Consider the following 23893-nt stretch of genomic DNA (forward strand, 5'->3'; position numbering starts at 1 on the left):
GCTCTTTTTTATACTCCCATTGTTTCCCTCATACACTAAGATCGCTTCTCCTCTCGTCTCCTTTTAACTTTCCCATCGTAAGAAACATCAAATCACATAATCTTACTCTACAGACTTACTATTTTTGTTCATGTTTAGCGGCATTTGGCTAGAATTCCTTTGTATTCTCTATTCAATAATACTTCATCTCTCCCCAATTATGATAAAGAGACGAGTTAATAAATGATGAGATGAGGAAATTGAAACTTAATTAAATGCATTGACACTCTTTATGAAATAACTTTAATGATAAGCGGGAATTACTTATAAAAACCCTTCTCTTCCTCTTTAATCATATTTGCGACATGAGGAAGAAGACCCAAGACTAAAAACAATGGAAGCAAATTCTGCGATCCCCATATGAAGAAAATTATAAAAAAAATGGAACTTTAAATTCACTCGATCTTGCGTTGTGTAAGGTAAACACGAATAAGTAACTAAGATAATGAGTCAACCAGCAACACTTAGGGCGCGCCGGGTCACAGGAATATTTCGGGCCAGCAAGCAGCCCGTCAGGTGTAATTAGGTGTGTGGCGGGGCGCTGACTTGTTCCTCGCTCCCCTCGTTAGTGAAGCAGCTCGTCTGTTTCTCTGCTCTGCATTTTTTTTACAACAAAGGAGACAGCTCAAGGGCACACAAAAAGGAAACAATAATGAAAAAAAAAGCCCGCTATTCGCTGCTCCTACAAAAGAAAAAATCAAAAGGGGTGGCCGAAAGAGAGGTCAATTTTGTTTGTTTTTAGGTTCTTTAGATTTTCGATGAAGCTGTGTATCACGTATGTGTTTTTGGGGGTATCTCCTCTAGTATAGGGGAAAGAATGAGTCGGTAGTGTATATATATGCGGTATAAGCCTGATATTCCTCCTCTTTAGCTGTTTAATTATTCTCCTCTTCTTCCTTCTCTTCTTCTATCTCCTCCTCCAACCGCTGCCACCACTACTACTACTACTACTACTACTACTACTACTACTACTACCACCAGTTTTTTCCTCCTTTTCTTTATTCTCCTCCGACTACTACCACTACTAATAATACTGTTTCGTTTTTCTCCTCCTTTTCTTCCTCCTCCTACTACTACCACCTCTACCACTACTACTGTTTAATTTTTCTCCTCCTCCTCCTCGTTCTTCCCCTCCTCCTCCTCGTCCTACCCCTCCTCCTCTTACTACTACTACTACTACTACCACCATTACTACTACTGTCACCACAACCGCAAGTGTCAGCCTCTCCATTACTCTGGGGCTGGCGGGCTACCGTGACCCGCCGACTTATTAGCGGCGTCGCAGGGCCCGTGGCGGCGTGCAAATGAACGAGGGAGGGAGAGGCACGCCGCCGCCTCGCCTCACGCCGCTAATAGTCGGTGGCGCGCGTCTCGGGGCCCGGCGAGCAAGACAGGGCACTCACGCTAAGTCGCGCCACGCTCCGCCACGGCACGGCACACGACCGTCGCTCGCAACACGCATCCCTTACTTCCTGCCCCTCGCCTTACCTGGCATTCCTTACCTACCCCCGCACTCACGACCTTAGCCTTCCACTCTCTCTATCCCTTGTCTCACTCTGTCTCACTCCCCCAATCTCTCCTTCCCTTTCCCTTTCTTTTTTTTCCTTTTTCTTTGTCTCACTCTCTCAGTCTCTCCCTCCCTTTCCCTTTCTTCCTTCCCTTTCTTGGTCACACTCTCCCAGTCTCTCCCTCCCTTTCCTTTCCCTTTCTTCCTTCCCTTTCTCTGCCTGTAATGTGGTACTGGTGAAAGTGGTAATGGTGGTGCTGGTGGTTACTGGATTCTTTATCCTTAACATTTCTTTACATATTTTCTTAATTTTAATTTTTTTAGGTTTCGTTTTTGTATAGAAGCTGCTTTTGAACGAGAAGGAACATCAAAAGTGACCAGGCTTTTAAGAAATAAGAGAATCAAGATACACGGGATGTGATTTCGTCGTAATGAGGATTCTAAAGGTCAGGTCAGGTTAGGTAAGGTTTGTTATAAGGATCAAAAGTGTAAGAAGTCTCAGATTTACTAAGAAGAAAAAAATTAGAAAGGTTAGATAGGTTAGTTAGGATTGGTTAGGTTGTTAGATTTTTTTTTCAAAGATAAAAACATTCTGTAAGGTGAGATAACATGTAGAAAAAGAACTATTCGAAAAGGGAATGGAAAAAAAGTAGGAAACAATGTAAACACTTTCTTAGTCGATGTGTGTGTGTGTGTGTGTGTGTGTGTGTGTGTGTGTGCGCGCGCGTGTGCGTGTGTGTCAGTGTCCGCTAAATGAACAAAGAAAGTCAAGGGAAAAAACACATGTACAAGAAAAAAGAAAGAGCTGAGAACAAGAGTGAAAGAAGTAACGGAAAACAGAGGAAGGAAAAAAGGACTTGAATGATAAATCTAAAAATGTGAAGAGGAGGAGGAGGAGGAGGAGGAGGAGGAGGAAGTCACCACCACTTTGTACCAGGCACTGTGACCCAAGCAAGCACCCCCACCACCACCATCATCACCAACAACATCACCCCCCCCACCCCCCCAACCTCACCGCCTCCGGAACTAACCGTAATATTTTAATGGCACGAACGGGGGTAGTAAAAACACCACCAAGCAGTCATCATCACCCTGCACCACCACCTCCATTACCTTACCCAACACCACCTATTACCTTCAACACCAGTACGCCACCACCATTACCATCCCCATTAGCACAGCTTCCTTCACCCCCTCCCTTTTCATCACCATCACCACGACCCATATCCTTCTTCATCACCTTTTCCCCTTGAACACCACTACACCACCACCACCACCACCACCACAACTCCCATCACCACCTTCACTATCACCACCATCACCACAAACATATCTCCTATCCTTCTGCATCACCATTATCCCTATGTACACCACCACCACCACCACCACCACCATTACCATTATCCCTATCCCTCTTCATCACCTCCATCCCTTCAACACCAGTAGACCATCACCACCACAACCATCACCACTATCATTCTCCATCACGGTATCCCATCATCTACCCTCCAGCTCTTCCCTGCCATCCTTACCCCTCCACCCTCCCCTCCTCCCCCCCCTCCCATCAGTACCATCATCCAGAACAGACGTACCAGGCACTACAATGTACTGCGCCCCCCCCCAAACGAATTCCCCTCCCCTAGATCCCTCCTATAGTGTCCCCAACCCCCCCTCCCCCTCCCCCCCTCACGAGTCCCCATACCCTACCCCCGTCCCCCCGCGTGTCCTCTGCAGCCCAAGAGGTAATTGTTCCGGGTAATATGTTGATCCTCAAGGTCCCCGCGGCGGCCCACTCCTCTCCAGGGGGCCGCCCGGGGGAAGAGGAGAAGCTTGGGGATGCAGCGAACTCGTGGGGAGGAGGGAGGAAGGGTCGGTAGGGGAGGGGAGGGTGGGGAAGGGTATAGGAGTGGTGGAGAAGGGGGTGAAATGGAGGGAGAGGAAGATAGGATAGAGAAAGGAAGGAGGGAGTATGGATATGAAAGGGAGGTTGATGGTTGGTTGAGAGGTAGATAAAGGGAAATGGAAAATAGGGAAGGGTAAGGGAAGATTAGTAGAAGGGTAGATGAGCGGTAGAGAAAGAGGTGAAAGGGTGAGGGAGGGGAAGATAGGATAGAGAAAGGGAGAGTATGGAAAGGTAAGGGAAGGCAAAGGTAGGTTGAGGGGTAAAGAAGGAAAAGGGAGGGTAGGGAATGGTTGGGAAAGGTGAGAAGGAAGGGGTGAAAGGGTGAAGGAAGGGGAGATAGGATAGAGAAAGGGAGAATTTGGAAAGGTAGGGAAGGTAAAGGTAGGTTGGAGGGTAAGGAAGGGAAAGAGAGGGAGGGGAAGAGTAGGAAAAGTGGGAAGGAGGGGGTGAAAGGGTGAGGGAAGGGGAGGATAGGATAGAGAAGGAGAGTATGGAAAGGTAATGGAAGGTAAGGGTAGGATGAGGGGTAAATAAGGAAATGGAGGATAAGAAATGGTAGGGAAAGGAATAGGAGTAAATTAAAAGAGAAATTGAGGAATATACAGGTAGATTAAAGATTAAAGAAAGGAAAGAAAGGGTAGGGAATGTTAGGGATAGGTAAGTATAGGAATAAAGGAGAAAAGGAGGATAGGAAAGGTAGGTTGGGGTAATAGGAAAGGAGGTAAGGAAGTTAGAGGAAGTTAGAGAGATGATACACAAAGAACCGATGAATTTTGTGTCAGTGCTCTTTGGAAAGGCGAAACCAAAGACGGAAAAAGCGACCTTCATCCAAACACAACTTTTTACTTCCACAAACAATTCAATCCAGACTAAAGTGGCGTGGGCATCAAAAGCAATCTCGAGGCTCATAAAAAGCCTCAAAATGGGGCTCTTAACGTCGAGGAGTCTGTGTGAAGTGCGGATGCGAGGGACATATAAGGAGAGAGGAAGCCTGCAGGGGGGCGGCGAGGCAGGTGGATAAGCTCAGGTAAACAGTAACACTCAATAATTTCCTTGGAGCTGCTGACTCACGGAAGCTGCCAAGATTATCCTCTCCCTCCCCTCGAGCATCCTCCTCCTGTTCTTCCTTCTCCTCCTCCTGCTTTTTGTCCCTTCGTCTCCTCCTCCTCCGCCTCCACTTCCTCCGGCTTGCTCTTGTGGTTGTCATTTCTTGCTCTCTTTCCTTTCTCCTCCTTCTTTGTCTGCTCAGGTGCCTCCTCATGCTTTGACTCCTCCTCTTTTAGTGCTTGTCCTCCTCCTTCTCCTCTTTTTATAGTACCAGTCCTCTTCCTTCTGCTCCTTTTCCTCCTCCTCCTCCTCCTCCTCCTCCTCCTCCTCCTCCTATTCTTCCTTCTCCAGCATGCTCTTTAGTTATCTTTCCCATTGAGTTTCTATTTTAACCACTCTTAATTCCTCCTCATTTTTCTCTTCCCTCCTCCTCCTCCTCCTCCTCCTCCTCCCTGTCCTTGCGGTTGTCCTTGACATTACTCTCATTCTCCTCCTCCTTCTCCTTGAAGTACCTCGCCATTCTTCTTCTCCTCCTCTTCCTGTGCCCGGAGGTAGAAAAAACTCTCCTCTGCAGCACCCGGCACGGCGGAGCCCGGCGAGGCCCAAGAAGCCGCGCGGAATCATGAATTAATCCCGCCACGCCAGCGGTCGCGCGGGGTCAGGGGTGAGGCGCCGCCAGCCCGCGGAGGCAAGACAGATAGTTAGGCGGGTCGTTAGCTCACCAGAACCTGTTCCTTAAAAGATTCGCCTTTGTGTCGCGTCCCGCCGCTGGGGAGCCCGACGCCCGCAGGCTCAATCCGCCGTGTAATTGTTCCCGTATCATATTTTCCTGCCGCCGTCGCCCTGCCGCCGCCGCTGCCGCTGTCTTTGCCGTCTGGGGTTACGTAAGTCGGTGTGCGGTGGCGGCCGGCGCGGGGGGAGGGCGTGGCAGCGGCGGCGGCGGCGGTGGTTCAGCGGTCTTGTTCGCGGTGTTGAGCCTCCCGCGGGCCGGTGCTGGCGGCGCCTCGGCCCGTCACGCCCCAACACACCTGAATATTAATGAAGCCCACCTGAGTTACCTTGATTAAACAACACGCAAACGGCGGCTTTTTTCCTCTTGTAAAAATAAAGACAAATTGCGTCACTTCTTTCAATTCTTCATTTCCGACGCACCTGAATACTAACGAAGCGCCGGCCTGAGTTGCCTGGTCACGGAACACACAAGCCGCGCCCTGTTTCCTGTTGTTATAAGATATAGATAAAGTGGATCATTTCTTTCTATTAAAAAGACATAAACTGCTGCGCTTCCCCTGCACACCTGAATATTAATAAAGCAAAACCGGAGTTACTTTGATTAAAGAACACGCATATGCCGTCTTCCTTCTTAAAAAAAAAAAGTGCGTCTCTTTTTTTTATATAGCCAGAGAGTTTGCTGTAGTAATTGCAGATTAAAAACCAGACACCTGAGAGTTATGTGAACGTTACTTATTAAAACACACAAACTATTAAATTCAATAATGAAAAAAAATAAATCACTTCGTTAAACTATTACAGCGTATGTCACGAGGTCTTCCGATGCAAGTTTCACCTAGATCACCATGATTAAAAACACACAAACGCACAAACCAACCATAAAGAAAAGAGACAGCGAGACAAAAGGAATGATAACTTTGTGCCCGCGTGGACGTTAACACCTGGGGAGCAATGGACAGGTAGCAATTAATTAGCAAGACTTCGAGTGCGTCACGTGTGTTTGGACAAGGTGAGGATGAAGGGCAGGGGAGCACTCACCTGGCCCCCTCGTGTGTGTGTGTGTGTGTGTGTGTGTGTGTGTGTGTGTGTGTGTGTGTGTGTGTGTGTGTGTGTGTGTGTGTGCGTGTGTGTGTGTGTTGGGGTCACTGAGTCCTGGTACACTTTAGATATGAGCTCTGAAACACCTGCTTTATATTTTGCCTTTGCTCAGAAATGAATAACTTCGCACACACTCGTCCACTCCACCTGTGCGTTCACACCTGCTCATCCCACCTGTGCACCCCACCTGCTCACCCTCCCCGTCCCTCGTCACCTCCCTGTCACGCCGTAGCCTTTGTTGCGCCCGAACAGGGAAATAACAAACAAAAGGGGCTATTTCGCTTTGATGTCTGTCTGTTCTTTGTCGTCGGTACCCAGAAAAAAAAAATTAAAATGGCAGTGGTACTCATAAAAAAGGTAAATAAAAAAGAAAAGAAAGCGGCCGTATTCGTTGTTCCTCTGTTGTCCTTTTAAACCATTCACGTGGACGATGCTAAAACAAAAGATGAAAAAGGAAGGATAAATATATATGTGATTTGAGTTCCCAGACATGTTTTGAGAGCCGCCAACGACAAAATATACGAAAAAAAGCACACACACACACTCACACACTCTCTCACACACACACACACACACACACACTTTCTTGGATAAAAGTTAGCTCAAAATAAAAATAAACTCGATTTAATGCACTTCCTGTGGTGGCGCAGCGGCTCAAAAAAAGCGATAAATAGTAAAGGCTGTTGTTCATATTTAGGCGAGTAATTTAATGTTATTGCGAACACTAATTACACAGAGGCGCGCACCTGCAGCTCACAGAGGCTGAAGGCGGAGCAGAGGTACAGGTGGAACGAAAGAAAAAGCAGTTCTCTTATAATTTCAAGGGCCTCGCAGTGTGTGTTACGGGTGTGGTGTGCGACGAAGAGACATAAGGATGCAAAGGACCTGGCAACGTAAAGACAGAGGATAGAGGGTTAAACATGAGGAAGGGATAGGATCAAGGTGACGGGATATAAGGGGAGAGAGTGGGGAGGGATAAATTGTGGAGGGAAGGAAAGTGGAAGACCTAAATGAAGGAGATGGTTATGGATAGAAATGGGAAAGTTTAGGGAAGATGGAGGCGAGAGGGGAAGATTTGAGGGGAAAGAGATCAAGGGGAAAGAAATTAAGGAGTCCGAGAGTGGGGTTCAAGAGTTAGATGAGAAGATTCAAAGGCGGAAGATAGTAAGAAAGGTTCAATGTCCAGGGGGTAGGGAGGAGAGGTGAGCTTAGTAGAGGAAGGGAGGGGAGGGGTTTCAGTGGGGGAAGAGGAGGTCAAAGAAAGAACCGGTGGGGGGGGGCGGGTTCATGGGCCTCGAGGTCACCCCAACTTACGTCGTGAAGAGCGGATGACCCGACGACTCAACAGCCTCGAGGGGGAGATAAAAGCGGCCGCAGGATGAGGTCAAGATGGCGCCATTGTAGACCCTTCCTTGTTTAGGCTCCTACCTCCCTCCCTTCCTTCCCCATCCCTCCCATCCCTCCTTCCCCATGCCCCGTCTACTCCTCGTCAAAGAACATAAGGAAAGCAATACAAGGGCAGCCTAATGAGGGCAGTTCTGGAGGGTGTAGGCGTTGGGGAGGATATGGTGTGGTGTAGTAGAGATGTGGTGTGATGGGGTGTAATGGGGTTTGGCGGAATGTGATGGGGTGTGATAGGGTTAGATTGGGTGTGGGGGAATAGGGTAGGGTGTGGTGGGGTGGAATGGGATGGGGTCTGGGGGGGTGTAATGCGGAGTGAGTTGGTGTGGCGGGCTAGTGTAGGGTGTGTTGGGATGTGGCACGGTATGACAGGGTGTGGTAGCGTGTGGTGGGGTGCAGGGGTGGTGTATAGGGGGGACCAGAGAGCCCCTAACTAGCCCCCACCCGACCCAACACACCTGAGCACACCACCACCGCCGCCATAACCGCCGCCACTAACACTCAACATTCTAATTGGAGCATTTTTTCTTCCTTTTTTTAGAGCGCCATAATTGCCGCCCTAACCACCCCTTGCACGTCTCCCGATACAGATTTACATATGTAGAGTGACGGCCACGCGCATATTTTAAAGCTTTTTTTCCGCCACCTTGCCCTTCAGAGCACTTCGGGAAAATTACAGTACTTTTTACACCATTCACAAAAACAGAACACAGGATAGAAACTAGAAAAGAAGTGCGCACAGTTACTTAATGACACACGATTTATTTTCTCGCTGCGTGTTCATTTTACGATCACGAGTCTTAACGATGATGTGTAAAATGTCGCAAAGGGAACTGGGATGCACATTTTAGTACGTAGTATCGTTTTCTCGTTAAGGTTTTAGTGGAGCGAACGGTTTTTAGTGACATGGAGATTCAAGGTTGAAGTCATTGAGGATACTGTAAGAAAATTAAGGAAGAGAGAATCAAAGTACGGAGTAAAGATTGGGAGGAAGTGAGGAAGAGTGGGGAGGCGGGAAGGACGGAAAAAAGTAAGGGAGAAAGGGAGAAAGGAAGGCCAGAAGAATAAGTAAAGAACGAAAAAAAAGGAGAGTAAAAGAAATGTGGGAACCTGGAAGGGAAATTGGGAAGGAAGAGAGGAGGAATGAGGGAAGATAGGGAATATGAAAGTAGGAAGGGCGGTTGAAGCTGGAAGGAGGGAAGGGTGGACAGGCAGGTGGGAGGGAAGGAGGAAGAAAAGAAGGTGGGAGGCAGGAAGGCGGGTAGGAAGAAGGGAGGAAGGAAGGATGGACAGGAAAGAAGGGGAAGTGTAGAGGCAGGAAGGAAAAGGGGAGGAAAGGAGGAAGAAGGACAGGCAGGGAGGGGAGAGGGAGGAAGAGGGAAAGAGGTGGGGGAGCAGGAAGGCGGGTAGGAAGAAGGGAGGAAGGAAGGATGGACAAATGGTAATGGCGGGGGTGATACTCGAGCTGGGAGAACATAATGACATGGTTTCCAGTACAACCGATGGCTCTAACCTCCTTCTCTTCCTCGTCCTTCATCATCTCCTCCTCCCTCATTATCCGGAAGAAACGAAACCTACGAGAAACCGCCTACAGATTCATGAAATTAAATAACACGTCTATCCTCGTCTTCGAAACCCTACCCCCTTCTCTTCCTCATCTCTTATTTAACTCGTCTTGTTCTTCATCCCTCATTGCGTAAGAAACGAGTCACGAAGAGCCATCAACAGACTTTGGAGATGAGGTAACATGCTCATAACGCCGTAATATCGTCGCCTAAGACATACGATTGCAAGGAGACGTCAAATTCCAAGTTCCTGCCGTTCCAAGTTCCCTGTCGCGTCCTGCTGTGTCGGTAGCCTCCGTATTGCACGCGAGAGGTCGGGGTCCGTCGCGGGGCCGTTGAGATTCTGCCGAAGTCTCAGGTTCACCGACCCTAAGGCGTTGTGGCAGCTGTGGCCGAGGAACACATCTAATTATCGCCGCTAGTGGTGCTTCAGAAAGCCTCAAGAGTCGCCGAGGAAAAGGAAAGTTCCAGGAAGGTACAAGCGGCTTGCCTTGCCTCCCGTCCGCCTTCCTGCTTCGCCGCGCTCCGAGCCGTGGAGGAAGATGAGCAAATATAAGACTTTCCTCATCTCGATTTCAGCCGGACGGGAGAGAGTAAAGATGTACTTGCAGGTTGAAGAGCGCATTGACCTTGTGGAGGAGGGGTGAGGTAGAGATTGCGGAAGGATTTAGAGGGGGAAGGGAGGTGGAGTTAGGTCGGGTTAGAGAAGGAGTGACGATTTGCTGGAGGGGAGAGGTAAATGGGATGGCATTACAAGATGGCGCCAGGTATCATGGGAGGGCATAGAGGGGAGGGGGATGAGAAACAAAAGAAGGGGTGTTGAGGGAGCCAAGTATGGTCATGTTGCCTTGCGGAATGGGTGAAGACCACGGGTTGTTGGGCCATCGCCGGGCGGAGACAGAGAAGAGGAGGACGGTATAGAGATGGAGGAAGTGAGCCACATAGTTGGCTAACGAGGTGGAATAAAGGGGCCCGGGTTACTTGTACAGGGAAAGGGAAGAGATGAAGGTAAAAATGATGAAGAAAAGAATGGAAAAGAGAGAGAGAGAGAGTAGTAATTCGTCTGCAAGTGAAGCACGGAAGTAAGGAAGGAAAACACTTGAAATGAGACCGTTGAGACCACTGAGTTAAAATTAATTGAAGAGGGCGACGAAAAGAGGGGGAAGAAGGCACAAAAGCAATATTAACAACTGTCCGACACACTAATGAGACGCAGAAGAGGTCGCGGAGAGTCAGGGCACTGTAACTTGTTAATGGAGGAGACAAAGGAGAAGACGAAAGTGATAAGCAAGCAAGATTAAATCACTTGGAGAGACAGCAAAAGATACAACATTAAAGCTTTAACACGATGATTGGGGTGTGGCTGCGAGCTGGGGGAGGCCACGAAAGAGGCCGGGCCGGGGCATTTGGACGGCGACAAGGGTGATGGCCGAGCGAGGACACTTCAAGGTTGGTTTTTGAGGGCGAAGAACCTGAGACCTTGGCCAGTGCCCTCGGGAGCGGCTCGGGCACTCACCTCCCACAAGCCTACGTACATGCAAGGCCCGCGGCACTGAAATTTTTGGGGAATTTATTACAGAAGCGGGTAAAGGAGAGCCATGTGGCCAGCCCGGATACAGCAGCGACCGGGAAGGAGAAAAGGGGGTGAGGCTGATGAGTGCAAGGCTACGAAGGAAGGTAAAGAAAAGCAAGGAAGATGGTTAAGAAGAAAATGTTAATGGAAGTTCTTTTCTCGTGATCTCCTTTCGTTTTGCTTTTCTTCCGTGAGTAGTTTCGGGACTGCTGTTGCTTTTCTTACGACTTTGGTTCTTGTTTTCTGTGCTAGTAAAGGTTGAGAAAGGAAAAGGAAGTTACGAGAGGAAGAGGAAGAGCAAAAATGAAAGTTGATTTACTCTTTCGAGCTCTGTTTTTGTTTAGTTAATATTTTCTTGTATGTAGGTTTTGAAGGGAGATGTGTTGTTATTTTGGGCTGCTTGTGAAGGCCGCCTGTCACATCTTGAAGAAAAGGAAGAACGAACGGAGGGAAGGAAAAAAGGAAAGAATGAAAGAAAAAACTCAGGCCAGTAGGAAAGGAAAGAAAGAAAAGTGTGAAATCAAGGGAGAAAGGATAAAAGAAGGAAGAGAAGAAGTTAGTTAGTCCATAAGAGAAGGAAGGAATAAGGAAGAAGGAAATGAATAAGCAGCTCAGGACAAATCAGGGCATTAGTGAAGGAGAAAAAACATGTAAGAAAGGAATGAGGAACAAATAAAGGAAAGAAGTTAGTCCATTGGAGAAGGAAGGAATCAGGAGGAAGGACACGGGGAATCAAGTCGGGTAATCATGGCGTTGAGGAAGTGTTTCAGCGTATCGCCTTCTGCTCATCGTGCTCTTTGTGGCCTTGATGGACACGTCGACATCGGCCTTCTGTAGTGGATGACCTTTCAGAAGATGGAGTTATTTTTTTTTATATTCTTCACTTACGTAACTACATTATGTCATCTTGTTTTCAATGTGTGGATAGATAGTCAATAATTTTCCTTTTCTTTATTACTTTTACCTAAGAGATCAAATATCGACCGGAATAATCGACTTAAGATTAGGAATGAGAAGGAAGAAAGAGATTAGGCATGAGAGAACGAAAGAGATGATGGGAAAAACACTTTCATATACATTAACAATCTTCGACTTAGTGTTTAGGAAGAGAAACGGAAAGAAAAAAAGCTGACGGGGATTAACACACAGGGAATGGAAGAATGAGGAAACTGATGAAGTTCAACAACCAAAACCGCAAAAAAAAAAGAGGAAGAAACCTTTGTGACGAAAAGAAGCAAGTAAAGTGTTTCATGTTCTTGAATCGATGGATATTAAATCTTCCAATGAAAATATTAGATGCGTAGAAGAAAATGGCGGAGGCAGTGCGGGGAGAGCGGAGGGGAGAAGGAAGAAATGGAGGCGAGGGAGAACAGAGTGGTAGGGAAAGAGGGAGAGGGAATATAATGTTCTTAAGATCTTTAGTATTGCTTTCTTTATCTGTTTTCTCAATTTTCTACGTATGAAGTGAGAGAGAGGAAAGAGTGAAGGAAAGAAAAGAGAGGGAGAGGCCAGTGAAAGGAGACAGGCCCAGGGTTTTCTCTGTATGAAGTGAGATGGAGGAAAGAGTGAAGGAAAGAAAAGAGAGGGAGAGGCCAGTGAAAGGAGACAAGCCCAGGGTTTTCTCTGTATGAAGTGAGATGGAGGAAAGAGTGAAGGAAAGAAAAGAGAGGGAGAGGCCAGTGAAAGGAGAGAGGCCCAAGGAGAAAAGAGGGAAAGTACAGAGAGGGAATATAACGTCTAGGAGGTCTTAGTGTTCCTTTCTTTATCTGATTGCGATGTTTTATCTCTATAGTATAAAGTGAGGAGGGGGAAAAAGTGGAGGAAAGAAGAGATGGGATGTGGCCAGCCAGGGAGAGTAGAGAGGAACCAGAGAGAGGAGAGAAAGAAAGGGAGAGGAGGGGGAGGGAATATAACGCCCTGAAGGTCTTACTGTTGCTTTCTTTATATGAAGTGAAAGGGAGGAGAGAGCTAAAGAAAGAAGAGAGGAAGAGAGGCCAGCCAGGGAGAATAAAGAGGGACCAGGAATAGAAGAGAGGAAGAGGAGAGGCAGAGGAGGGAGAGGAAATAAATTAGTTGCTTTCTTAATATTTTTTTTCTATTAAGTGCCAGAAAAGAGAAAGTGGAAAAAAGAAGAGAGGGAGAGAAGCCAACCAGGGAGAGTAAAAGAGGAACCAGGGAGAGGCAAGGGAGAGGAGGGAGAGGGAAGGTCTTAGTGATGTTTCCTATATCTTTTTTTTTGTTTTCTTTCTATTAAGTGCGACAGCGAATAGAAAGTGGAGAAAAGAAGAGAGAGGAGGAGAGGCCAACCAGGGAGAATAAAAGAGGAACCAGGGAGAGGCGAGGGAGAGGAGGGAGAGTGGTCGCCATTTTGTGTGTGTGGCGGGGGCGTTGGCCTCTCCAGCGGCCCCCGAGACCACGCTCTTCGGGAGGTTCACGGCCGGGCGAGGAAAGTCTTCTGAAAACACGACCAACTGAACCAGGAAGAGGAATAAGAGGAGGAGGAGGAGGAGGAGGAGGAGGAAGAGGAGGATAGGAGAGGAGAGGTGAATGTAACTACGACGCCATTTTTCTTTCTCCGTTTTGAGTTTTATTATTTCGAGAAGGAGAAGAAGGAGGAGAAGGAGGAAGAAGAGGAGGAGGAGGAAGAGGAAGAGGAAAAGGAAGAGAATGAGGAGACTTAAAATAACTACGACGCCATATTTGTTCCTCTATTCTCAATTACTTTATGAGATGAAGGATGAAGAAGAGGAGGAAGAAGAGGAGGAGGAGGAGGAGGAGAAGGAGGAGGAGGAGAAGAAGCTGACGTGTTGGTATCTAAGTCGCCATTTTCCTTCTTCATTTTCGATTCTTTTGTTGTTATTTATGATCTTTTGTTATGGAGAAGTATTTGTCCTTGCACACACACACACACACACACACACACACACACACACACACACACACACACACACACACACCTGGACACGCAACTCCCTGCCACACCTGTTGTCCGCGAAGGTGACCAGATGCTTCCCCTTGCCCCCATCACCCCCCTCACCCCCCTCACCCCCCCCCTCATCATCACCACCACTATCAACTTGACTACTATTACCATCACCACCATCACCACCACATGCGTAGTCACCCTTACCACTGTCCACTAACCACCACCACCACCATCACCACCATCATCACTACCGCCACTTACATCATGCCCCATCTTCCAACTCCATTATCACCACTACCACATTCATCGCCTCAACCACCACCAGTAACACCTCCACCTCCACCAAAACCACTACGAATAACATCACCATCACCGTCACCACCTCTCCCTCCACCAAATTCATCACCACTAACACCATCCTCACCACCACCACTACCACAATCACCACGAATTTTTCTTCCCCCAACACATCACCACCACCACCACCACCACCACCACCACAATCCCCACGAATTTTTCTTCCCCCAACACATCACTACCACCACCACCACCACCACCATCACCACCGCCACCGCCAGACAGCTTCCACCCCGCTCCATAAGTACAGGAGTGTGGTGAACTTGTGCAGTACCAAACCTCCTTGACCACACCACCACAACCACCACCACCATCACCACCACCAACATGCTAATTACGCACAGGTGAGGGCGCCGCCGTTACCTGGCCCCTGGTGTTACGCGCATTACCTATCAATTACCTGCGTCAGTACAGGCTTAAGTGCTCTCCTTTCCTCCCCTCCCTCTCCTCCCTCGACCCACTCCCTTCCCTTTCCTTCCCGATTCCCTTCCTCTTCTCCCTACTCCCTCTCCCCTATTTTACTCGGTGTTTAAGTACTCTCACTATTCTCCCCTTTTTTACTCTTCCTCCTCCTCTTCTCCCCTACCTCTCGAATTCTTCCTCTCTCCTCCTCCTTTTTCCCTCCCTTTTTCTCTCCCTTTTCACTTCTCTCTTCCTCTTCTTATGAGTCAAGACCGTTTCTTTCACATCCTCTTTTCTTCCTCATCTACGTACGTTCTTCTTCCTCTAACTCAAACAAACAAACAAACACAAAAACACACACACACACACACACACACACACACACACACACACACACACACACACACACACACACACACACACACACACACACACACACACACACACACACACACACACACACACACATGTCCGACTCGCCTAACACCTGCAAACAATACCTGGATGGAGGAACACCTGGGCAATCATCTGTTTCCTCCCCTTCGTTCCTCCATCTCCTCTCTTCATTCCTACTACTTTCGTTATTTTCTGTCCTTTCCTTCCTATACTCCTCTTCATGTCTTTCATCCCAACATTCCCTTTTCTTCCTTTTTCGAGTCTTTTCATTTCTTTACTCCATCCCTTTTCTATTATTTCCTTGCTTTCTACTTTAGGTCTTCCAATATCTCCCAGTTCTCCTGTTCATCTCTCTTTCATTACAGTATTCCCTTTTCTTCCTCCCCTCCCTTCCCTCCGTTTTCATCTTTCTTCTCTCTATATCTACTTCTTCTTTTCTCTCACTCTTTGCATCGTCTTTCTCTCTCACTACTTTATTTCCTTTTCCTTCTCTTCCCTTTCCTTCTCTTTTTTACATCCTCTCCCTCCATCCATTTCTCTCCCTCTCCCACCCTACCATATCTCTCTTTTCATCTCTTTATTTCTACACAATCTTCCTGTCACTCACTCTTTTCATCGTTTTTTTTTCTCATTTTGTTTCCCCTCCTTTCCCTTTCCTTTTTTTTTATCCCTGTCCCTCCATTTTTTTTCCATCCTCTCCCACCGCACCCTCTCAGCAGCCATCACCCACTCTCTATTTCCCTTCTTTCGTCCTTCATTTCACTCTATGTAACCTCCCTTTTGTTCTCATTCTGTCCTCATTCTCTCCTTTCATCCCATTTCCTCCCGTTCCAATATCCTTTTCCAGTTCATTTCTTTTACAGACATTCGTATTTCATCCTCTCCTTTCTTTCCAGTTCTTTACACTTTTCTATTCTCTCAACATTATTTCATCCCTTTCCTTCCTCCTCCTTCTCCTCCTCCTTATATTCTCCCCATACTTTAATTTCCTCCGATCATAGAAATCATAACTCACTCCCTCTCTCCCTTCCTCTCTCCCCCGCTCCTTCCCTTTCCTTCCATCCCCTCCCTTCCCCTCCATCCCCTCCCTTCTCCCAATTCCACACCCTCGCCCACGCCCGCCCCTTCACACTAGCCCCATGTCACGCCCGCCGCAATGTAATCCACTCACACCCATTTACACGCCCACTTACACTCATTACACGTCACGTTTTGCACACAATAACACCACTTGCCACATGCCCCGGGGTGAAGGAGGAAGAGGGGGAGGAGGAGGAGGAGGAAAGGGAGGAGGTCGACGAAGAAGGAAGACCGTGAAATATGTGACCCGAGGCGAAATAAGTGGAAAGGAGAGTGGGACAAACAGAGACCACGAAGGAGGAGGAGGAGGAGGAGGAGGAGGAGGAGGAGGAGGAGGAGGAGGAGGAGGAGGAGGAGGAGGAGGAGGGACAAGAGGAGGAATTGACGCGTGTTAAACGAAGAAGCAAAACTGAACCGAGGCTGAAAAAAAGAGGAAAAGGAGGAGGAGGAGGAGGCGGAGAAGGAGAAGGAGCGAGGAGGAGAAGGAGAAGAAGTAGAAGTAGGAGGAGATGATGATGATGATGATGAAGAAAGAGAAGGAGAAAAGGGAGAGGAGGAGGAGGCGGAGAAGGAGACGGAAAAGTAGGAGGAGAAGGAGAAGAAGTAGAAGTAGGAGATGATGATGATGATGATGATGAAGAAGAAAGAGGAGGAGAAAAAGGAGAGGAGGAAAAGTAGAAAGAGTTACACGAAAACCAGATATATAAACGTAAAAAATATGTGAGAGAACAAACACGAGGGGAAAAAAAAATAAGAGAAAAAGGACCAGATAAAGAAAACGAGGGAGCACTCACAGACGAAGAACAAGACTAAAAACAAATAAAGGAAGTGCAGTAGCAGTTGACACACGAAGGACGAGAAAAGCGATGACTGGCGGGATAAATGGGGGGCAGGAGCCTGGCCGGGGGGGGCAAAGGAGAGCAATTTGTTTGAAGAGTAATGGCCGGTGACCCTCAGAACGCCTGCTTGAGGGACATTCTTCGGCGCCTTCCCGGGGCCTAGAGTGTGTGTGTGTGTGTGTGTGTGTGTGTCTGTGTGTCTGTGTGTCTGTGTCTGTGTCTGTGTCTGTGTGTGCATGTGTGTGTGGTAGATAGATAGATAGATAGATAGATGGACGGAGAGATAGATAGATAGATAAATGAAGATAGAAGGAAAGCGAGAGAGAGAGAGAGAGAGAGAGAGAGAGAGAGAGAGAGAGAGAGAGAGAGAGAGAGAGAGAGAGAATATGCATGTTTGATATATGAATGCAGGACAAATGATGGAATAATTAAGGAAAGGAAAATGAAAAGAAAAAGAAAATGAGGAACTGTAGGAAAAGAAGGAAAATATAAGTACTAAAGGAAAAGGGTACGAAAAAGAGTAGATGGAGAGAAAAGAGAGAGAGAGACAGAGAGAAAAAGAGAGGGAGGGAAGATAGGTACGACGAATTAGGCGGAATAGTCTTAAATTAGATGCATTGGTCTCAGTCGTGCTATTAATATCACTGTCATCGGTTTTCCTTCCCAATCTTTTCATCAATTTCAACTTCATATTTAGTCTACGGGCGATAAACATCCTCTTACAACATCTATGGGGTATTCAAATGCAATCTCCATCTGATATTTTCCTCTCTTTTGGCCACTCCTCTCCTTTAATTCATAGGGACAGTGATTGCGAACTTTTTTTGTCTTTATATATGTTTGCCCCTAGAGTTGCTTCCTTTACTGTAAAAATAATGTAGTTGGCGCCACTGTACTGCTTATTGGTGTGTCTCTCTATAGCTAGCGACTTTAAACTACAGACAAATGGAATGCATATAAGTAGCTTCAGTGCTGCCCCCTACCTTGAATAGCATAGAGAGTTATTCCTTTGTGTTATCTATTCATCCATTCATTCACTTGTATTTCCAGTTTTTTCGGTACACATTTCTTTCTTTTTTGTGTGTGGAATTATTATCTTTTGTATTTTTGTGTGTTTTGTTTCGCTGGTTTGTCTGTTTGTTTGTCTGTTTGTTTGTCTGTTTGTTTGTCTGTTTGTTTGTCTGTCTTCTCCCGCTCCTCCCATCCCCATTCCTCTCCATTTCTTTCCTTTCTTCTCCCCTATTTCCCCGTTCACTCATTCAGCACCACTTCTCTCCTACCCACCTCACACACACACACACACACACACACACACACACACACACACACACACACACATAAACCTCCCTACCCGTCTTTCCTCCCTCCCTACCCCTGCCTTCCCCCTCCCCCACACCACAAGCCCCTCCAGCACCTTCGTGAACAGACGTGCCGCATGTAGCTACCTGTCCCACCTGGTAATTACAGGGGAACGACAGGTAATGGTCCCATAGTGAGGTTGTAGCCGCCACCACAACCACCTCTACCCACCACCACCACCACCACCACTAGCTCTACCCATCACTATCACCACCACTAGTCCGACCCACCAGCACCCCTACCTCTACTCACCACTACCATCACCACCATCATCACCACCACCACCATATCTACCCAACAACACCATCACCACCCATACTACCACTTCTCCCTGTATCACCACTCAAAATATCACCATAACTACCAAAAACAACAAAAATTCACCACCACCACCACCCACAACCACCACTACTACCATTACCTCTAACCCCCTAACTAACCCCACTATAATCAGCACTCCAAAACCATTACTAGCTTCATCATCATTAACGTTGTCATAATCACCACCACCAACACCACCACCGCCGCCACAGCATCCAAGACACACAGACAGCTGGAGATGCAGCTGCTTACCCTTAGGAGCACCCCGGGGTCCTTGAGGTGCGGAATTCATACAGCAATAACACTGGGGGGAGAAGGACGAGGAGGAGGAGGAGGACGAGGAGGAGGATAGAAAGCCGGATTAAAAGGAGAAAGGAGGTGGAAAAGGACAGTTGCAAGGAAGAGGAGGCGAAGGAAACGAAATGAAGGATGAGGAGATGAAATAAGGATGAAGATAAAGAAGAGGAGGAGGAGGAAGACGAGATGAAGGATGAGGAGATGAAAGATAAGAAGGATGAAGATAAAGAAGAGAAGGAGAAGGAAGACGAGATGAATGATGAGAAGATGAAGGATAAGAAGAGTGAAGATAAAGAAGAAGAGGAGGAGGAGGAGGAAGAAGAGGAGGACGTGGTGTTGGTAGTGGTGGGAGAGGACGGATGATGGATGATGATAAGAGAGATAAGAGGAACTAAGATAAAAATCGAGAGGGAGGCGAAAGGGGAGCAGAGCAGAGGAGAAGGAAGGGGAAGGATTAAAGGTACGAGGAGGAGGAGGAAGAAGAGGAGGAGGAGGAGGAGGAGGAGGAGGAGGAGGAAGGAGAAAAGTGCCTCTGCTTGAAGTGTCGCCGAAGGTTATGAAAAACTGAGAGTGGTAAGTCGCTCACGTGCCCTTCCCCTTCCCCTCTCTCTCTCTCTCTCTCTCTCTCTCTCTCTCTCTCTCTCTCTCTCTCTCACACACACACACACACACACACACACACACACACACACACACACCAACCACCCCACCTCACCATTATCATCTTATATATAATTCTCATCACACACTCCCAAACGGTCACTGCTCTAATTATAATCGTACTAAACAGCCGAGAAAAATGACACTTAACCTCTCTGTAACCACCTGTTTAAAGCCCCTCTCGGCCTCCTTCATCCACACACCTAATGGCCCCTAAAAAAAAAATGGATAATGATGCCGGCAACAAACAACTCGAATAATACTCACAACAAAAGAAACAAAAATCATAAATCTATCCACGCCATTTTCAGACCATTAATCTTTCCATTCCCCGAGGAGGAGGAGGAGGAGGAGGAGGAGTTGTTCTTATGTCTCCTATTCCTGCCCCCCAACACTGCCTAATTACAGGGCGGCCAGGTTAGCGGTGGGACAGGTGGGCAAGGGGGGACAGGTGAAGGGGGTGAGGGGGTAGAGGGGGGAGGAGAGAGGGAGGGGGCAGTCACTAAGCAGGGACACACACACACACACACACATACACATACACATACACACACACACACACACACACACACACACACACACACACACACACACACAAGAGCCACAGATCACGGTGACAGAGCCAGCATCACACCTCCTTATCTCGTCTCCCCATCTCCTTGTGTTGCCCCGCCCCAGCCTGCCCCCCCTTTCTTCCTCTTCTTCTCCCCTTCCCCCTTGTTCCCTTCCCAGTCACTCCCCTTACCTCTGTCTCTCCCCATCCCCATTATCAGCTCCATCCCTTACCTTCATTATTTTTAACTTGCCTCTTATCTATTGAACTATCCAATTTCACCCAATTTTTCATGTTCCTCGTCTTTCCCCTTCCTTTAATCCCCCTACCTCCCTACCTAGTTACTACCCATCCTTACCCTTTTTTCTTTTACTTTCCTTTTCTCGAACCAAGTTACAATTCATCGCTACATCCTGTCCCTTCTCCCCTTGCCTTCCCTCTTCCAATGACCTATTCTACCTCCTTACAATCCTCCTTTCCTTTCCTTTCCTTTTCTTCCTTTCCTTTCCTTTCCTTTCCTTCCTTTCCTTTCCTCCTCTCTTTCAATCACCTATTCTGCCTCTCTAAAATCCTCCTTGCCTTTACCTCTCCCCATTACCTTGCCTTCCACTTCCTAGTCTCCTAAGCACCCTAAACTCCCCCTTTACTCCTTTCACCCTCTCCCTGACTCTCCCAACGTCTTCCACACCCCTTCCACTTTCACGCCTATTTATAACTTCACCAATTTCTCCACAACACACGCCCCTCCCATATCACCCATTACTCACCTTGCCCCTCCCATATTATTCAACCCGCCCCATTACTCAACCCGCCCCGCCCCTATCTCCTCCCATCCCTTCTTCCCACCTCCCCTTTTCACCCCATTCACACCCCATACGTAACATCACAAATCTCTCCACCACACACACGCCCCTCCTATATCACCCATTACTCACCCCGCCCCTCCGTGTCTCCTCCCATCCCATACGTGGTCCATCGGCAACCCCTTACCTCCTCCCTCTTGCTCCCCCTTCACCGGTCACGCCCCTTCCATTTAATACCCCTCCGATCCTCCCCAGGGCACGGAACGCGGAAATAAAAGGATTAAATGCCGTGTAATTTGTTTGTAAAGTGCCACTGGCGGCGAGGAGAGCGCATCACTATCATAGTCATCATCAGCAGCAGCAGGACCGTCGTCTTAATCATCATCGTCATTATTTTCATCGGGTTTACTTTTTCATAATGTTAAGATTGTTTGTGACTGTGGATGTTGGAGGGGGGGGGGGAGAGAGAGAGAGAGAGAGAGAGAGAGAGAGAGAGAGAGAGAGAGAGAGAGAGAGACTTATTTGGACAACATATTTTCTCCTCCCTCAATTTTGTGCATAGATAATTGATATTTTCTCATCTTAAAACTCCTCCTCCTCCTCCTCCTCCTCCTCCTCCTCCTCCTCCTCCTCCTCCTCCTGTCACCCGCCCCGCGAGACACCAGGGCGCCGTAAAAAGAACAAAGAGGCAATCAAATCAGCGTCCAGGTGAGGCGAGCGACGCAATAATCACGAAGAAGGGAATTAAATCGCTTACCTGTGCCATTCTCTCTCTCTCTCTCTCTCTCTCTCTCTCTCTCTCTCTCTCTCTCTCTCTCTCTCTCTCTCTCTCTCTCTCTCTCTCTATCTCTCTCTCTCTCTCCTTTCTTTCTCCTTTCTTTCTTTCTTTCCTTCTATCATTTCTTTCTTTTTTTCTCTTTTCTTTCCTTTCCTTCTATTATTCCTTTTTTTCTTTATTTATTTATTTATTTATTGATTGCTTGCTTGATTGCTTTTCTTTCCTTCTATCTATCCTTAATTTTTTCCTTTTCTTTCATTTTTATTTCCTTCTCTCATTCCCTTCTTTCTTTCTTTCCTTCATTCTTTCTTTCTTTAACTCTATCATTCCTTTCTTTCTTTCTCTCATTCGTCCGGTGTTTCTTTGTCTTTCTTTCCGTCCCTTTCTCTTTATTTCTTTATCTCATCTATTTATTTCATTGTCTCGTCACGCTTCGCTTCTCCCTTAATGTTTCGTCCATTCCTCTCTAGATGGCGTTGCGTTCCTTCTATTGCTTGTAATAATTAGTTGCTTGCTTCTTTTTTTAGGCGTGGGATTCAGTTCGTTCTGCCCCCCACCCCCACCTCTCTCTCTCTCTCTCTCTCTCTCTCTCTCTCTCTCTCTCTCTCTCTCTCTCTCTCTCTCTCTCTCTCTCTCTCTCTCTCTCTCTCTCTCTCTCTCTCTCTCTCTCTCTCTCTCTCTCTCTCTCTTCCCCTCCCCTCCCCTCCCTTCTCTTCTCTTCTCTTCCCTTCCCTTCCCTTCCCTTCCCTTCCCTTCTCTTCTCTTCTCTTCTCTTCTCTTCTCTTCTCTTCTCTTCTCTTCTCTTCTCTCTCTCTCTCTCTCTCTCTCTCTCTCTCTCTCTCTCTCTCTCTCTCTCTCTCTCTCTCTCTCTATCTCTTATCTCATCTCTAAAGAGACACACACACACACACACACACACACACACACACACACACACACGATTTCAACGTACCGATATCTTTTTTATTAGTTCATTTTTGGCAATCTTTTTTACTTGCTTATATATTCATCACTATTTATTTAGTTATTCATCTATTTAATAATTTATTCAATCACACCCTCCTCCATTAATCGCGTCATTTTCTTTCATATTACTTTTTCTCCTTTTTTCTTCCTTTTTTCTCCTTTCGTTACCTACTTTTAATGTCCTTTACTTTTCATTTTCCTCATTTTAAGAAGAAAACAAGAAACAGATAAAAAAAGAAAACAAGGACAGGAGGATAACAAGAACCAGATAAAGACAAGAACCAGATAAAGACAAGAACCAGATAAAGACAAGAACCAGATAAAGACAAGAACCAGATAAAGACAAGAACCAGATAAAGACAAGAACCAAATAAAGACAAGAACCAGATAAAGACAAGAACCAGATAAAGACAAGAACCAAATAAAGACAAGAACCAAATAAAGACAAGAACCAGATAAAAACAAGAACCAGATAAAGACATGAACCAGATAAAGACAAGAACCAGATAAAGACAAGAACCAGATAAAGACAAGAACCAGATAAAGACAAGAACCAGATAAAGACAAGAACCAGATAAAGACAAGAACCAGATAAAGACAAGAACCAGATAAAGACAAGAACCAGATAAGAACAAGAACCAGATAAAGACATGAACCAGATAAAGACAAGGACCAGATAAAGACGAGAACCAGATAAAAAAAGGAAAACAACAACGGGAGGAAAACAAGACAAGGACAAGAAAAAAACAAAACGAGACGAAGAAGACAAAGACAAAAAAACAAGAAAAGTTACGAGACGCCAAAGAGATGAAGACAAAAGTTATTTCCTACATCATCAGCGCTTTCATCTAACGTGCCTTCCTCCTCCTCCTCCTCCTCCTCCTCCTCCTCGACAATGATTGATTTCACGGCGCCCTTTGCCCCTGATTCGCCCCCAGATCGCCGCATAAAGCAGTACAATGTTCCTTCATCGTCGTGCCCACAATGAAACACTAAATAACAAGAGGAGGCAGTAAAACATCGTAAGACTCAATAAACGCCATCAGGTACCCCCGAGAAGCTAAAAGGAGGAGGAGGTGGAGGAGGAGCGAGAGCAGGAACAGAAGAAAAAAGGAAAAAGAATGTTTGCGAGAATGAAAAAGAATACCGATAATAATGATGACGGTAAGGAGGAAGCACAGAAGGAGGAGGAGGAGGAGGAGGAGTGAATATACATAGGAAGAACAGATACCAAAGGAGAGGAGGAGGAGGAGGAGGAGGAGGGGGGGGGAGCTTTGAGTACTTGCGTTGC

The 23893-nt window shown here is 46.9% G+C and overlaps 1 protein-coding gene and 1 long non-coding RNA gene across 3 annotated transcripts in view; one reads left to right on the forward strand and one right to left on the reverse strand.

The window, feature by feature from the left end:
- Positions 1-23893, reverse strand: part of LOC127007369 (cyclic AMP response element-binding protein A-like) — a 109080-nt gene that overhangs the window by 10952 nt on the left and 74235 nt on the right. The window lies entirely within an intron of this gene.
- LOC127007370 (uncharacterized) overlaps positions 1-23893 on the forward strand; it is a 134186-nt gene that overhangs the window by 5778 nt on the left and 104515 nt on the right. The gene's annotated exons all lie outside the window — the stretch shown is intronic.

This window comes from Eriocheir sinensis, chromosome 35 (genome assembly GCF_024679095.1).
Source record: "Eriocheir sinensis breed Jianghai 21 chromosome 35, ASM2467909v1, whole genome shotgun sequence".
Classification (NCBI taxonomy): domain Eukaryota; kingdom Metazoa; phylum Arthropoda; class Malacostraca; order Decapoda; family Varunidae; genus Eriocheir; species Eriocheir sinensis.